Source organism: Dromiciops gliroides, chromosome 5, assembly GCF_019393635.1.
Source record: "Dromiciops gliroides isolate mDroGli1 chromosome 5, mDroGli1.pri, whole genome shotgun sequence".
NCBI classification, from domain to species: Eukaryota; Metazoa; Chordata; class Mammalia; order Microbiotheria; family Microbiotheriidae; genus Dromiciops; species Dromiciops gliroides.
This window is the reverse complement of record NC_057865.1, coordinates 218,381,423-218,397,816: the sequence shown is the minus strand read 5'-3', so window position 1 is coordinate 218,397,816 and position 16,394 is coordinate 218,381,423. Positions and strand designations below refer to the sequence as shown.

General features: G+C 40.2%; 1 protein-coding gene across 4 annotated transcripts in view; it reads right to left on the bottom strand.

Moving 5' to 3' along the window:
• The window catches only part of SCN8A (sodium voltage-gated channel alpha subunit 8), a 199,973-nt gene extending 184,864 nt beyond the window's left edge, over positions 1 to 15,109 (bottom strand). For all 4 annotated transcript variants that reach the window (XM_043968390.1, XM_043968392.1, XM_043968391.1 and 1 more), the window contains exon 1: positions 14,978 to 15,109. The gene's annotated coding sequence lies outside the window, so the exon portion shown is untranslated. The remainder of the gene's footprint in view (positions 1 to 14,977) is intronic.
• Positions 15,110 to 16,394: the final 1,285 nt, after the last annotated feature.

Genomic DNA, 16,394 nt, shown 5'->3' with positions numbered 1-16,394 from the left:
TACAAAAAGAAGCAAAAAACCCTCCACAAAAAACCCACCTCAGGTTATTACATTAATAGAGAATTTAATCCAATTGGAGAGGGAGGGGGTGAATAAGGAACTTCCAAAGGAAAGAAAGAAAAAAAAAACAAGATCAGATGGATTTACAAGTTAATTCTATCATACATTCAGGGAACAACTAATTTCAATATTATATGAACTGTCTGGGGGGAAAAGGTAATGAAAGGATCCCACCAAAATCCTTCTATGAGACAAATATAATCCCAATGTCTAAACCATGGAAAAGCAAAGTAGAGAAAGAAAACTATAGGTTACTATTACTAATGAACACTAATTTGTATAAATTATATATATATATATATATATATATATATTTCTAACCTGGTTAATAGAGTGTAATCTGTTGATATATATTATATATATATATATATATATAAACAGATTACACTCTATTAACCAGGTTAGAAATATAAGGTTGGTTCAATATTAGGAAAACTATTAACATAATAATCCACTTATGAATAAAATAATAAAACCACATAAAAATGTTAATAGATGAATAAAAAGATTTTGACAAAATACTTCTATGTTAAAAACATTAAGAAGCATAAGAACGGGGCAGCTAGGTGGCGCAGTGGAAAGAGCACCGGCCCTGGAGTCAGGAGTACGTGAGTTCAAATCCGGCCTCAGACACTTAACACTTACTAGCTGTGTGACCCTGGGCAAGTCACTTAACCCCAATTGCCTCACTAAAAAAAAAAAAAAAAAAAAAAAAGAAGCATAAGAACAAGTAGACTTCAATATGGAAAAGAGTATCTATCTAAAACTGAGTTAACATTTGTAATAGAGGCCTTTACAAAGAAGATCAAGAATAAAGCAATAATATCTGTTCTATTACCACCAATATTTGGTATAGTCTTAGAAATGCATTGATTTTTTTTTTTTTGGTGAGGCAATTGGGGTTAAGTGACTTGCCCAGCTAGTAAGTGTCAAGTGTCTGAGGTCGGATTTGAGCTCAGGTCTTCCTGAATCTAGGGCCTGTGCTTTATCCACTGTGTCACCTAGCTGCCCCGAAATGCATTTATTTTTAAAAATTAAAGAACTAAAATAGGCAGAGAGAAGACAATTGTTTCTTTTTGAGAATGATATGCTGGTTAAAAAAACAACCTAGAGACTCACCAAAAATTAATTGAAACAAAATTAATAACTTCTAGGAAGCAGCATAAAATAATATTTGTCCCCCCCAAAATCAACCTTTGTATATATTATCAACAAAATTCAGCAGGAAGGACAAAGAAATTTCATTCAATATAACTAAGGAATGTGTAAAATATTTGGGATTCTACCTACTATCACACACAGGAATTATATTAATACAACTACAAAACATACTTTACAGAAATAAAGCCAGACCTAAAAAATGGACAGACAAATTATTTATGGTTGGGCCTTACCAATGTAATAAAAATGACAATACTACCTAAATTAATTTATAGATTCAGTGCCATGCCAATCAAACTACTGATAAATTACTTTATAAAACTAGAAAAATGTCAAAATTCATCTAGAAAAAATAAAAAGTCTACACTTTCTTAAACAACAAAAAAAGTGGGAAAGAGGACCTAACAATACCAAATCTCAAACTTTACTACAAAATAGTAATTATCAAAGTTGATCAGTGGAAAAGTTTAGGTACCCAAGAAACAGAAACAATCAAATATAGTAACAATGGTAAGTAACTGAAGAATTCCAACTACTGGGTATTCGCTATTCAACAACAACAACAACAAAAATGCTGGGGAAACTGAAAAGAAGTTTGGCCAAAATGAGACAACTTAAGCTCTAAATGGATACAAAAACTAAATATAAAAGTCATATCATAAATTAGAGCAACAGTTCAAGAAATACCTTTCATAAATATGAATAGAGGAAGAGCACTTTACCTGACAAAGGATACCCAGGAGTATAATTTACACAGTAATAACTATATTTTAAGAAAAGCAATTTTGAAAGAATTAGGAACTCTGATCAATGCAATGACCAGTCCCAACCAGAGAGGCTCAATAATAAAGCAAGCTGCCTACCCTCTAAAATAGGTGAGAGAGATTTTCAAGGTAAAGAATGACAATATTTTTCAGCCAAAGCAAATGAGGGGTTTGTTTTTTGTTTGTTTATTGGCTTGATTATGATTATTTGGTACAAGGGTTTTGTTTTTCCCTTTCTTCAATGGAGGGAGAAAAGAGAGGAAAGAAAGGGTAGTGATATTACTTCTCTCCCTACTCCCCATCCCCCCCAAAAAAAGTGAAGAAAGAAAAGGTCATTAAAGCATTTAAAAGAAAATACACAGATGGGAGCAAGATAAAATTCAGAAAGAAACAGACAAGCAGTGCAGTTTTGAAAGTAACATATGGAATGTAAAATATTTTTCACATACTATTTTTTTAAAACACTATACCTGATATTGGTGGTCTCATGTATTCATCTTTTTCTGTTACTCTTTCTGTATGAAAATGTTTTCAGTAGGGGTGGAGGGTGTTTAAGTGCAAAATAAAAATGAAAAACTAGACAAATGAAATCAGAATTCTCCCTTGTTAGAATGTGGGCTCCCAGGGGGCAAACTGACTTTTCCCCAGCATTTAGCACAATGCTTTGCACATAATAATTCTTAATAAATACTTTATTCACTCATTAAATTCAATTAGATGGGAGTCAGTCAGGTGGAAATATATATATATATTTATATATATATATATATTATATATATATAAGCAACAAATTTCTCTGATAAAAGTCTAATATCCAATAGAGGGAATTGATAAGAATATATAAGCACAAGTTATTCCCCAATAGACAAAATGTCAATATATATGAATAGGCAGGGGGTTTTTCCCAAGTTTTGTTGATGTGTTGTTTTTTTATACTACAAACATTTACATATTACTTCCATTTCATGAAAAGGCTCTTATAACAAGGTAAAACAGTTAAGTGAAACAATATAGTGAGTTCATCTGAAAGTTCATGCAACATTTCACATCTGTAGGCATATTCACTCTCTATTTAAAAAAAGAAAACACCACCAAATTTTTTTCTCTCCTTCCCACACCCACTTCACTAAACCCAAAAGAAAAGCATTTTTTGCAACAAATCTGCATAGTTAAGCAAAATAAATTCTTTCAATGGCTATATACAACTAAATACATATACCTATGTGTATGTGTTGTGTGTGTATACGCCTCATTCTGCATTCTAAGTCTGTCATGGCTCTGTAATGGATAACATGTTTTATCATCTTTCCTCTGGAATCAGGAATAATCACTGTGTTAATCATAGCTCTCACAGCTTTCAAAGTTGTTTTTACAGTGCTGCTGTTATTGTTAAAGTTGTTCTCCTGGTTCTGCTCTTTTCATTCTTCATCAGTTGATAAAAGCCCTCAAAATTTTTCATTTTTATTCATTATTCTTCTACTTCTGCTCACTTCACCATGTATAGTTTGAGTCTTTCCATGTCTTTTTGAAATTATCTGTTTCCCCAGTCCTCCTGCCATTCCATTCGTATACCACAACTTATTTAGCCATTCCTCAATTCTTGGACATCTTAGGTTTTTGCTATAACAAGCAAATTAACAAAGGGTTATGTTATAGAGCTAGATTCCAAATTTATCAAAATTCATAGAGAAGCGGGGAGGGGAAGGCCAAGAACAGGCAGTTCTCAAAAGAAGAAAGGAAAATTATCAACAACCTTTTTTTTTTTTGAAGTTCCCAATCACCAATAATAATGGGAATGCAAATTAAAATAACTGAGGGTCTATCTCATACCCATTAGATTGGCAAAGAAAAAAGGAAAATGACAATTGTTGGATCTGTGGGAGAGCAAGAACACCAATAATATACTGTTGGTGGAGCTGTGAAGTAGTCTAACCATTTTGGAAATGAGTAGGGAACTAAAATTTGAGTATACTCCCAAAGTCACTAAACCTTTCACCCAGTATTATCACTACTAGGTAAAAATGCCCCAACAAAATAAAACAAAGAAAAAAAGATCAAACTGTACACAATATTTTATAGTAGCACTTTTTATTGCAACAAAGAATTAGAAATAAAGCAGGTACCAATCAATTGGGGAATGGCTAAACAAATTACAATATATGAATGTTGCGGAATATTATTGTGCTATACGTGTTTAGATAAACCTGAAAAGATGTAAATGAACTGATGCAAAATGAAATAAGCAGAACCAGGAAAACAATTGATTTAACTATAGCAATGCAAAGGAAAACAACTGTGAAAGACTTATGAACTATGATCAACACAATACCCAATCACAGCTCTAGAAGACTGATGATGACTCATACTTCCCACCTCTTAGAAGAGAGGTGATGGACTAAGAGAGCAGAATGAAACATATGAACATTTCCAGACACAACCAATGTGGAGATTTGCTTTATGTTACTATATTTGTTACAGAGGAAGGCTTTTGAGGAGAGGGGCATGGGAAGGAATATTGAAAGTAATATTTAAAAGGGGGAAGCAAAAAGCTTAATGACTCAGAAACCGAAGAAACCAAAAGAAAATTCAGAAGAGAAATCAAAAAAGCAGGGCAAAGTTGGAACTATCATGTTAAATCTAAATACACCCCCCCCAAATCAAGTTATACATAGTGGAGATGCACGGTAGTGTGGTCCTCTTTTTCTGTTCTTTGTATAGAGAAATATTTGTGTGTGTTATTTGCCAAACTCAACTCATAATAATAAAAAAGTTTTTTTACTTTTATTTTTAATTTAATTTTTTTTTCCTGTCACATGTAAAGATAGTTCTCAACTTTTGTTTATACAAGCTTTCCAATTTCAGATTTTTCTCCCTCCCTCCCCCCTTAGACAGCAGGTAATCTGATATAGGAATAAAAAAGGTTTAAAAAACCAAGAAAAGCCATGACCATGATTCATTAGGGGAAAATGAATAAACACACTTTCCTCCTATAAAATGTAACAAGGAATCAATCAGTTTTCATTTTATAGGTTTGTTTTTAATTCTACTTCTTAACAAAGGAGCCCTAAAGTGTTGCATTATCTTTAATTGAGGAGAAATTCCTCCTGAAACAAGTGGGGACTACAGATGCCAAATGTTGCATAGACTGTCAAATGTGGTTGCTCTGTCCTTTGGTTCTGCTTAACTGTTTTTCTTTGAAACAAGTAAAGAAGTGGGGAGGAGAGAGGCATGATATATCTGGAAATGTTTGTGATATAAAAACAAAAGTCATCAACAAAACCTTTTTAATTAAAAAAAAGAATTGAGAGAATAACAGATCTGAAAAACAAAAGTAATAAAATATAGAAAAATTTAGCAGGAAAAATCAAAAGGCACAAGAATTCTACAGAAGCCAGAAACTATGACCTTGAAGACAGGATGCAAGGAAATAACATAAGGATCAAAGTTTCCCAAAAGAACATATGATACATCTGAAAACCTGAATATTATTTTGTTTTGTTTTGTTTTTTTGTGAGGCAATTGGGGTCAAGTGACTTGCTTAGGGTCACACAGCTAGTAAGTATTAAGTGTCTGAGGCCGCATTTGAACTCAGGTCCTTCTGACTCCAGGTATCCACTGCGCCATCTAGCTTCCCCCTGAAAACCTGAATATTATAATGCCATAGATTTTCCAGAATTTCTGAACACAGGCAACAAAACACTGTTTGAAAGAATCCATAAATTACTACCAGAAAACAGCCCTGAAGTGTTTCGGTAGACATGGGGGGAGGGAGGGTCTAAAAAGACAAAAACAAAGCAATTGCAGCCCTTGAGGAGCTTACAGTCTAGATCAAGGGGTTTCTTTCTGTACTATCACAACTTGAGCCTCAAAGACTCCGTTTTTATTCTCTTAAACAGTACATGGAAAATAAGCAAGAAAAGCCATTCTAAAAGGAAATTGTCATTCCTTTCCTCTTCACTAAAACCTCTAGACTCCAATTGAAAGTTCTGAAAAAAAATTAAATTAAATTAAAAAAGAAATTTAAAAAAAAAGCTCTGGGGTGAAGGAGATTTCCGGATATTGTGTCCTTTGGGAAAGCTGTATTAGTCTCACTTGCAATATGCTCTCCTTTCCTCTGAAACATAACAAGGAATCAATCAGCTTTCATTTGAAAGGTTTGCTTTTAATTCAGCTTCTTAACAAAGAGGCACTAAAGTGTTGAATTATCGTTAATTGAGGACAATTTCTCCTGAAACAAGAAGTCAGTCATATCATACTTTTTAAATTAAGTGCTTGTAAAGGGGGCAGCTAGGTGGCGCAGTGGATAAAGCACTGGCCTTGGATTCAGAAGAACTTGAGTTCAAATCCGACCTCAGACACTTGACACTTAACTAGCTGTGTGAAGCCTCATTGCCCTGCCCCCCCCAAAACACAAAAAGCCCCCACAAAAATAAATTAAGTGCTTGTAGTTGATATGGAACTTGATCCTTAAAGTGCTTACATCCCAGTTTTTACTTGATCCCAAGGCTCTGACAGAGCTGTCCTTTTTTTTTTTTTTTTTTTTTTTGTGGGGCAAGGAGGGTCTTGCCCAGGGTCACACAACTAGTAAGCATCAAGTTTCTGAGGCTGGATTTGAACTCAGGTCCTCCTGAATCCAGGGTCGGTGCTCAATCCACTGTGCCAACTAGCTGCCCCAGAGTTGTCCTTTTTAACAGGAGGCACCATGGGTTAGGCCTAGGAAAGAGCACTAGACTGAGTCTGATGATCTGGTTTAGAACTCTGGGTCTGCTACCTGTTACTTATGTGACCTTAAGGCAAATTCCTTAAATCTTTTCTAAGCTTTGTTTTCTCATCTATAAAATGGGAAAAAAATAAAATTTGCCTGATGGTATTATTAGAAGTAATAATGAGAATCTATATAAAGTGCTTTATAACAATAAACATATAAAATGTGATTAATCAATCAATGAGCATTTATTAAGTATGTACTATCTGCCAGGCCTGGTACTAATCATTGAAAATACAAAGAAAGTCAAAAGCAACTCTTGCCTTCAAGAAGCTTCTATTCTAATAGGAGAGATAACATTTATATATACAACAGGTACAGACAAGATGCATACAAAGTAAAAACAAGCACAATTAGAAGGGAAGGTTCTAGCAGCTTGTGTCGAATACCTGAGAAGGTGATGTTTAATCTCAGACAAAAGGAAGCCATGCAGACACAAGGAAAATCACTGCAGAGGAAAGCCATAGGAGATGAAATATTAGAATATCAAGAAGGCCAGTATAACAGGTTCATAGAGTTTTGAAGTATAAGAAGACTGAGGGTGTGGGAAGTAGACAGGTTGTGAAGAGCTTTAAATGTCAAATAGAAGACTTTATTTTTGATCGGGGGGGGGGGGAAGAGAGCAACTGAATTATATTAATTTACCAAACTTGGGGGTGCAGTGGGGGGAATATGGTTAGAAATATGCTATAAGTAAATCACTGGCAGCTGAGTTCAGAAGGGATTGGAGCAGAGAGATACTTGAGGCTAGGAAACAAATCGGAAAGTTACTGTACAGGTGAGAATTAATGAGGGCCTGAACTGGTTGGGGAATGGGAGCAGCATAAGAGACAAGACCTATATGGAAGATATTGTAAAGGTAGAAAAAAAATGTGGCATATGGTTGGAAATGTGGGTGGATAAGAGTGAGGAGGGGAAGATGACATCAAGGTGCAAAGCTAGTCAGTTAAAAATCAAATACAGGGGCAGCTAGATGGCACAGTGGTAAAGCACCGGCCCTGGATTCAGGAGTACCTGAGTTCAAATCCAGCCTCAGACACTTGACACTTACTAGCTGTGTGACCCTGGGCAAGTCACTTAACCCCCATCGCCTCACCAAAAAAAAAAAAAATCAAATACAAATGATGTAAAAATGCCATTTCAGACGATACAGTGATTGAAGCACCTTCCTTTAGTTAAGAGATTCTTATAAAAACTAAAATTAATAATTTAAATTTCATGAAATTCTTCCATTTCCATTCACTTCCTGGTAAAAATGTTAATTATCTGTTAATGTCTGAGAGGAATAAAAGACAAGGTAAAAAAGCAAAAAGGATAAATCAGCAGTTAGATGAATAGCTGAACGCTCAATAGCCCTCTAATGCCACTGAGACATCAAAATAAAAGTAACTGGCTAAGCAGGATTTTGAGTGAAGCCTGTCATGTAAGTTTAGCTGGCAAGAGACCTAGCCTTGGGGCAGCTAGGTGGCGCAGTGGATAGAGCACCGGCCCTGGAGTCAGGAGTACCTGAGTTCAAATCCGGCCTCAGACACTTAACACTTACTAGCTGTGTGACCCTGGGCAAGTCACTTAACCCCAATTGCCTCACTAAAAAAAAAAAAAAAAAAAGAAGAGACCTAGCCTCATTCATCTGTGGACCTTCTATAGTCCCAAGTGCCCACTCACATTATTACTCTTTTCCCCAACTTGTAAGTACTCAACCTCCCCAAAGTGATGTCATCCTATTCACCTCAATTCAACACATAACTATACACTAATGGCCTATGGTACTTGATCATTCTACTCCCATTTTGCCCCGGTTCCTACACTCATCCCAAATTGTTTTGGCTACATTTTACACAATCATAATAATAACAATTCACATCTATACACCACTTCAATGTTGGCGAAGCCCATCACTTACTTGCATGATCTCATTTGATCCCCATAACAATCCTATGAGGTGGGTGCTATTATTATATCCATTTTAAAGAACAAGAAAATAGGCTTAGAAAGATTAATTATATCACAAATTTAGAGCTAGAAAGCACCTTAGGTCATTTAATCCTGTCCCTTTATTTTACAAATCAGGAAGCTGAGGCCCAGAAAGACTCAGAAACTCAAACAAGGCTACACAAGTAATAAGTGGTAGAGTCAGAATCTGAACCTAGATATAATGATTCCAGATCTTTCCATCCGAAATCAAATTCCCTCCAGGTCTTTCACCACTTATAGCTATTTACATGTAATGGGGCTGTCTGTCATAAAGGAGAGCCCACTTTACTGTGTTTATGGCAAGGTCATGGGTGAACATTTGGGCATATGTTATTTTCACAGGCACAGAACTTCAAGTGGTATAGGTAGAAGTCAAAATGGGAGAGGCCAGCCCTGATTAGGGGAAGGAGAACAAGTCTATTCCTTTACCACTACCTTCTTCTAGCCTGTTCCTACTGCTTCTCCTTTCAACCTCCTCAGCTTTAAACTTCCCTCCTTTAAAAACGCCTTCCCCTTCCTTTGCCCTCCCCTGTCTAACACCATAACTTACCTGAATGCTACCTTCACGTGAAGATACCTGTTGACCATCTAGTATAATCATTTTGGATTATATCAAAATTATTCACAGGACTTTCAACACCTAGGACACTTTGCCACATGTAGCTGGTTACCTAACCACTTGTGAGACCCACTCCAAAAGTAGAGTTAAAAGAATACACAAACCAAGAATTGTGCTGAAGCCAAGAGTAAACCGGGGTATGTACAGAGTTTCACCACAATTCAGATTCTGAACACTGGCTTTGATCTCAAGTAATTATTAAGGTGAACCTCCTTCCCTGGTCCTATTCCACAGCCTCCAGATCCTAGGCAGGAGCTAAAAACAGCCCAGTTGTCTGCCAGTTGATTGATGAACAATTCTCTGATGTTTTTTGGGGATAAGAAGACTGAAGGGTTACTTTGGTAACTACATTGGCCCTAAAGCTTGGCATAGATCAGTAAAATAATAATTTAATAAGACCTTCCCCTTTCTGACAAGCAAAATTCATGTAGGTCTGTATATGTATGTCTACACAAATACACAAACATATACGTATGCATACTTATTCATTCATACATACATGCACAAAACCCACACTTCCAAACACCTTTAAACCTCTTTTTTACTTATAGTGATACATGTTATGGCAACTCCTTAGCACTCTGTTCTACCTTAAATACTGACCCTCTTCATTGTATTCCCAGGTTGTCTCTCTCTAACCCCACATAGACAACATATCTAGGGAGTTTAATATGTGAAGTAAGGAAGAACTAAGAAGGGAAGGAATAGAAATTTCAAGCAACAGAAGAAAATATCAGTGGTGGGGAAAAACTCACAAGTCTCAGTTAAGACCCTAAATGAAACTATCTATTGTTATTAAATTAAGATTTTTAAATATATACATTTATTTTTTAAAAATCATCCCCTTACTGACTTATTACAAGTAATTCATGCTTTTTCATTCTCTCTTTTTTTTTTCAGTGAGGCAATTGGGAGTTAAGTGACTTGCCCAGGGTCATACAGCTAGTAAGTGTTAAGTGTCTGAGGCCAGGTTTGAACTCAGGTCCTCCTGAATCCAGGGCTGGTGCTCTATCCACTGAGCCACCTAGCTGCCCCCTCTCATTTTCAAACTTCCTGGTTCTGTGCTTAACTTGTACTCTTTATCCCAAATGAATGTGGCTATAAGAGTTTATCTGGAGAATATCTCTCTCCTATTGCTACTCTGAAGGAAGCATTTGCTTCTTCCACAAATGCTATTTTTGAGACGATAAGTTACTACTATAAGTATTCAAATAAAGCTTGAATCACCACCTGTTAAGGATATCATAGGAGGCATTCCTGCTTTGAGTGATTCTGGACTAGAAGATCTAGGGAACTGGACATAGAATCAGCTTGGTATCCTCCAAATTAATTCTTGAATTTGAAATTTTCTAAAGCACTTGCAGCAAAATAGACATAATAGGTGCTCAATAAATGTTTGTTGATTAACTGATTAAGAAAAAGTTCTTTATTCCCTTTCCTAAATTACTAAATTTAAAACAAGAGATTTTTCTGGTCCTAGCATTCAATCCTATAAAAAATATTCAATACTCTACAAATTTTATTTGTAATAGAAGGCAATCATATAAATACATACATGTATATTTTATGTGTGTATATCCTTCAAAAAGGGTGCTAATAAAAATAGTCACCATGTGACTCTTCATCCTCTCCATCTATGATGTCTTGATCTAGATAAACTCTTTATCTTTGAGTGTAGGCTTATTTCCCTTCCCAGGTATAATCCAATTCAACAAATATTTATGAATTACTTATTGTGATAGAAAATATTCACTAATTCATGCACTTGCCTTCCAGAACTTGTTACATAATATTAACACATTAAAGAGGACATTGAATGTTTTTCTTGCTTCAACCGGGTATGGTTCTATCCTTGTGCTCCTCTCAAGCAGGCATTTGCTTTTTGTACAATTCCTATAGAACAAAGTTTTTTTCAGCCTTTTCTCAAAAACTAGCATAAGAATAATAAGGGATAGCTTGGTAATTTCTGTATATTTTCATCAATATTGCCCCAACCTATCTATCTTTAAATAAATATCATCTCATAGGTTTCCATAAGTTACAAGTTCAGACTTGGATGCTTTTAAAAATATTCAAGCAATTTGGAAATGAAATGGGCTACCTTTTAAAGTAGTAAGCAAGTCTTCACTACTGGAAGTATTCAAGGAAAGATTGAATGGCCATTTGTCAAGGACAATATAGATGATATTCCTGCAGTGAGTGAGGTTGAACTAGATGATTTGGGACACTGGACAGTGAATCAGGAATGGAAGGAAAATTAGAAGCCTTTTAGTCTAATCCCTTCAGTTTTACAAATGGGAAAACTGAGGCCCCAAAGTCTAAGTTTTTTCCCCAAAGTTATCACTCCAAGATTCTACAATTCTAAAATATTTTTCTTGACAGTTTTCTCAGTGGTACTACCACTGTGACTTCTGCTCTACGTAGTATCTTCCTCAGGTCACTGTTCTAATCACTAGACTGAGTCTCTTCTGGTTTAGTTCACCTTACCAAATTCACACTACCCTATACTTCTTATGTATACCAAATTTCCATAATATTAAGAGTTTTTAGCCATTTGAAATGATAAAACACGCTGAAATTATTCAGTCAGCATAATATCACAATATAGTTTCAACATGGGTGTGTAAGAGTTTGTAAACATTGTTTCTGAGAGGGCCAACCAAAATGAAAAACAACACAGAAACAATAAGCTAAGGTGTTAACAAGTCTATGATCCTTAAACATCAAAGAAAAGCAAAGCAGTATTCAAACATCCACAAAGAAGTCCCCTAATTTAAAAAAAAAAAGGGGGGAAAGGAAAAGAAAACCCTAAACCATTTTCTGCTCCTGTACAGTTCATTAGTTCTTTGCTCCGAGGGAACTGTCCCTTTCAGCACCACAGAATTAAACCCTATCAAATCCAGAGGTCCCGGACTGGGTTACTAAGAAAAAGGTCTAATTAGCCCCATGAGGTATCTATAGGTAGGGAAATGCAGATATTTAAATTAAAATAAATACATAGAGTATGTGTCACTTTGTTCTGCATTATCAAGCAAACTAGTACCATAAAAAGAACTCTGGCCCTGGAGATGAAAGAGTTCAAATATTGCCTCTGACAGCGAACCTATATGACCTTGGGCAAGTCACTGGACTTCCTAGGCCTCAGTTTCTTCAACTGTAAAATGAGAACATCAGAATACACAGCTTTTGAGGTCCCGTCTAGCTATAGAGCAATGATCATATGATCCTTTCTTAAGGATGTTTTGTGGAAAAACAGATAAGGCACTACACTTGGGAGTCTGGAAAACCAGGGTTCAACTCTTCAGATATACACTAGCTGTGTGACCCACTTCACCTTGCTGTGCCTCAGTTTCCTCATCAGTAAAATGAGGGAATCGGACCCTATGCTTCTCAAGGTCTCTTCCAGTTTTAAATCTATGATCCTACAAACATGAAATAAAACCTCCCCAAATTTTTCTTTATAGTCAGCAAAAACAAAAACAAAAAATCCCCTTAGGGATCACATGCCAAAAGTAAAAACAAAAAAAAAAATCAAAGATTTGTCAGTCAGGCACTGTGTCTATGCACAAGAAACCCATAGGTTTGCTTCCCAATCTCCTCCACCACCCCTCTTAAGAAAGAGTTTTGTATGCACATACCCTGAATCAGAGATACAGAGGACAGGCTTCTGGCCCTCTCCAAGGACAGCCTTGATTTCTAGGACAGAAAATGCTTGCTGGACACCAAACCATCCCCCTAGCAATCAAATTCTCTTTCAGCGAGAAGTGCAGGCCTTATGGGTCATGAGTTCCCATGAAAAAAATGCTGCAGTGTTTCCAGAACCAGGTTACAGACAATGTGCTACTGTACAAAGCTCTCAGCATTCTAAGCTCCACTCCCCTGAGTCCCTCTGCCTTTAGGAATCCCACCAGGAAGTCAAATCATCCCAGTCACTTGCATTACACATCAAATTTTTTAAAAGGGGGGGGGGAGTTGGTGGTGGTAAGGATGGAAAGAGACCCTCCCTCTCTCCCAATACATTAGGGGAGCGTATTTAAATACTTAAATAAATGTTGAAAAGCCCATCACACCCGCAACCTACCTTGGGAATCTGAAACACCTCTGAAGCTCCCTCTCCAGGGGACCTCGACATTGAAATTTCAGAAAACATTTATACAAAGGACTCTCTCCTGACCCCCCAGGTTCCTAATCCTACTTCCCATTTCCACCTCTGATTCTCCTCTGATGGCCACTGTGGGATCAGCAGCAGTTTCCCACTCAAGGCAGATTCTGCAGCTTACTACCACCTCCCCACATCTGAATTTGTCAGGTACATTTGGAAAGTTCCTCCCTTCCCCACAAAACTGATGACACATTCTACAGAGGCTGGCCCCAAGCGGTATAGCCTCCAGATGTTCAAGCTGTGTGAATTCTATTCCCCAGCCCTCTCCCCTCTCCCCACAAAGTGCAATGTAAGGGAAGGCAAAGACCACTAAAGGTAGATGGCACTGGGTGGGGTAGTTGGAAGGGGACATAATGAAAGAATTCTATTGATCAAGTTGAAAATCAAATTCCCTTTTCATCTGGAAAGTCGAGGCCATTTCAAGGGGTCTGGAAACCTTCCCTTAACCCCCAGAAAGTTCAGTGCCAGGTCTCCACTGGTGGCTGCGCTGGTGTTCAAGGGATGAGGCTGAGCGACAAGGGGAAATGCGGAGGCCTTGCAGTCCCAGGAGTGGGGGGGGGGGGGAGAGGGGGGGAAGGGAAGAGAAAGAAGGAGAAGAGAATCCCCCGATGACTGACAAACAACCCCTTAATGCTAAATGCAAACATGAACCCCAGATTGCTGGTGCTGCAGCGGCTGGGAAGGGGCTGGGGGATCTGGAAAAGAGGAGAGAGACAGGCGCTGCATCGGGTGGTGTGGGGGTGGGGGTGGGGGAAGGGGATATTCTGAAAGTGATGTACTCCCTAATGCAGGAGCCTGAGCCCTGCTGGGAGTGGGAAAGGTGGATTCCAAAGGCAAGTCCTTAGACTCCCCGAGCCTTAAAAGACCCACAGAGCCCAGACTGGGGGAGGGGGTTACAGGAAAGGCTGAGTTGGAGAGGGGTGGCAGAGACCCTGGCTTCCCCCACGGGCTCAAGAGTTCCGTTTCTGCAGCCGAGAGCATTCCGGGGACAGGAGACAGGAGGGATGCAGTAAAGGATGGGAAGGGGGGCAGGGACGAGGGGCGGCGGTAAACAGCCCCGGACAGCTCCGTCCTGCCCACTGCAGCCGGGGATGAGGCCCCGGCCCCAGCCCGCAGGCTCCGCTCCAGGGTGGGAACGCTGTCCCCCGGAAAGGACCCGAGCCAGGCCACGAGCTCCCCAAGGCTCCAAAGGATGGAGAGCGGACGAGGCGTGGGGGGTGGGGAAGGGGCGAGGGTGGTCCGGGATCCCCAAGAGGGCTGAGACCCCCGGGGGCCACGCCGGGGCAGGTGGCTTGTTGCCCGAGCACCCGGGCACCCCTCGGGGGGCGGGCGGCCCCGGCCCCGGCCCCGGCCGCCTCTCCGCGCACTCTGCGGCAAAGCCCCTGACGGGGTGGCCGGGGACGGGGCGTCCGGGGACGGGGGCTCCCGAGAAGGCGCTGAGGGCCCTCGGCGGCAGGCTAGGGGGCACTTACGGCAAAGGCTGCGAGGGAGGCGGCGGCGGCTCTAGCGCGGGGTCCGGGAGGCGCGGCCGGACTGCAGAGGAGCCGAGGCTGCGGCGGGCGGGACTGCGGTGGGCGCCATCTTGGAGCGCTCCGCGCGCCCGCCCCCCGCGCCGCTCCCCGCGCCGCCGCCCGAGCCCTTGCATAATTGATGACTCGGGCCCGCCGCGCGCGCCGCCGCGCCCGCTCCCCCGCCCCCACCTGCCCCGGCGCGGGAGCGAGCGCCAGCTCCAGAGATGGACGGGGAGAGACGGCGAGAGAGACAGAGGACAGAGAGACAAGGAGAGAGACAGAGATAGGGCACAGAGACAGGAGACAGGAGACAGAGACACAGAGACAGAGGAGAGAGACAGAGACAAGACACAGAAACAGAGGAGAGGGATGGGGAGAGACGGGGAGAGAGACAGCGAGAGAGACAGAGACAGAACGCAGAGACAGAGGAGACAGGCAGAGGGCAGAGACAGAGAGAGACGGGGAGACAGAGGCAGGGAGAGAGACAGAAGACACAAAGACAGAGGAGAGACAGTGAGAAAGACAGAGACAGGGAAAGACAGTGAGAGAGACAAAGGACACAGAGACAGGGAGGGACGGTGAGAGAGACAGAGGCCGGGGGAGACAGGGACGGAGGAGACAGCGACAAGGAGAGACAGAGGAAAGATGGAGAGACACACACACAGACTGAGAGTACAGGGAGACAGAGGAGACAGAGAGACAGAAGAAGAGAAAAATAAGAAATAGAGAAACAGATGGAGAGAAAGACAGAGACAGAGAGAGCAAGAGAGACAGAGACACAGAGAGAGCAAGAGAGAAAGCTGCCTGAACTGTCTCTCCCTTACCCTCTCCGCCCAGCCTGTAGACCCACCCCCGGCCGGGTCCCAGCAGACAAGCTCGTTTTTGGTTGTCCGGGCAGGAACCCACAAAATCCACAAATTTTCCTTCCCCACTCCCCCGACCCATACCGCTCTCAGTTACCCGGGCTAGGAAACTCATATAAACCAAAAAACTTTCCTTTCTCTTCCCTCCCCACCCCGCTACATACACACACTCCCTCTCAGTTATCTGGGATAGGAAACCCCACATATTACAAAAATCTTCCTTCCCTTTCCCCCGCGCCCTACCCAACACACACACACACACACACACACACACACACACACACACACACACACACACACACGGAACGACGGGTTTGAGAGCGTGTTTCTTGTTTTGTTGTTGTTGTTGTTGTTGTTGTTTTGTTTCGGGGCTAGGCCTGGATAATTTAAAGTTGAATAATCAGATGGTATCTTCCCCCTCCTCCTCCCCTTCCTCCTCCCTGGGGAAGTGTATTCAGATTTACCTTCCCGATTTAGGTGGGGAAAGAGTTAAGGAACGGGGTTTTCCCGTTTGA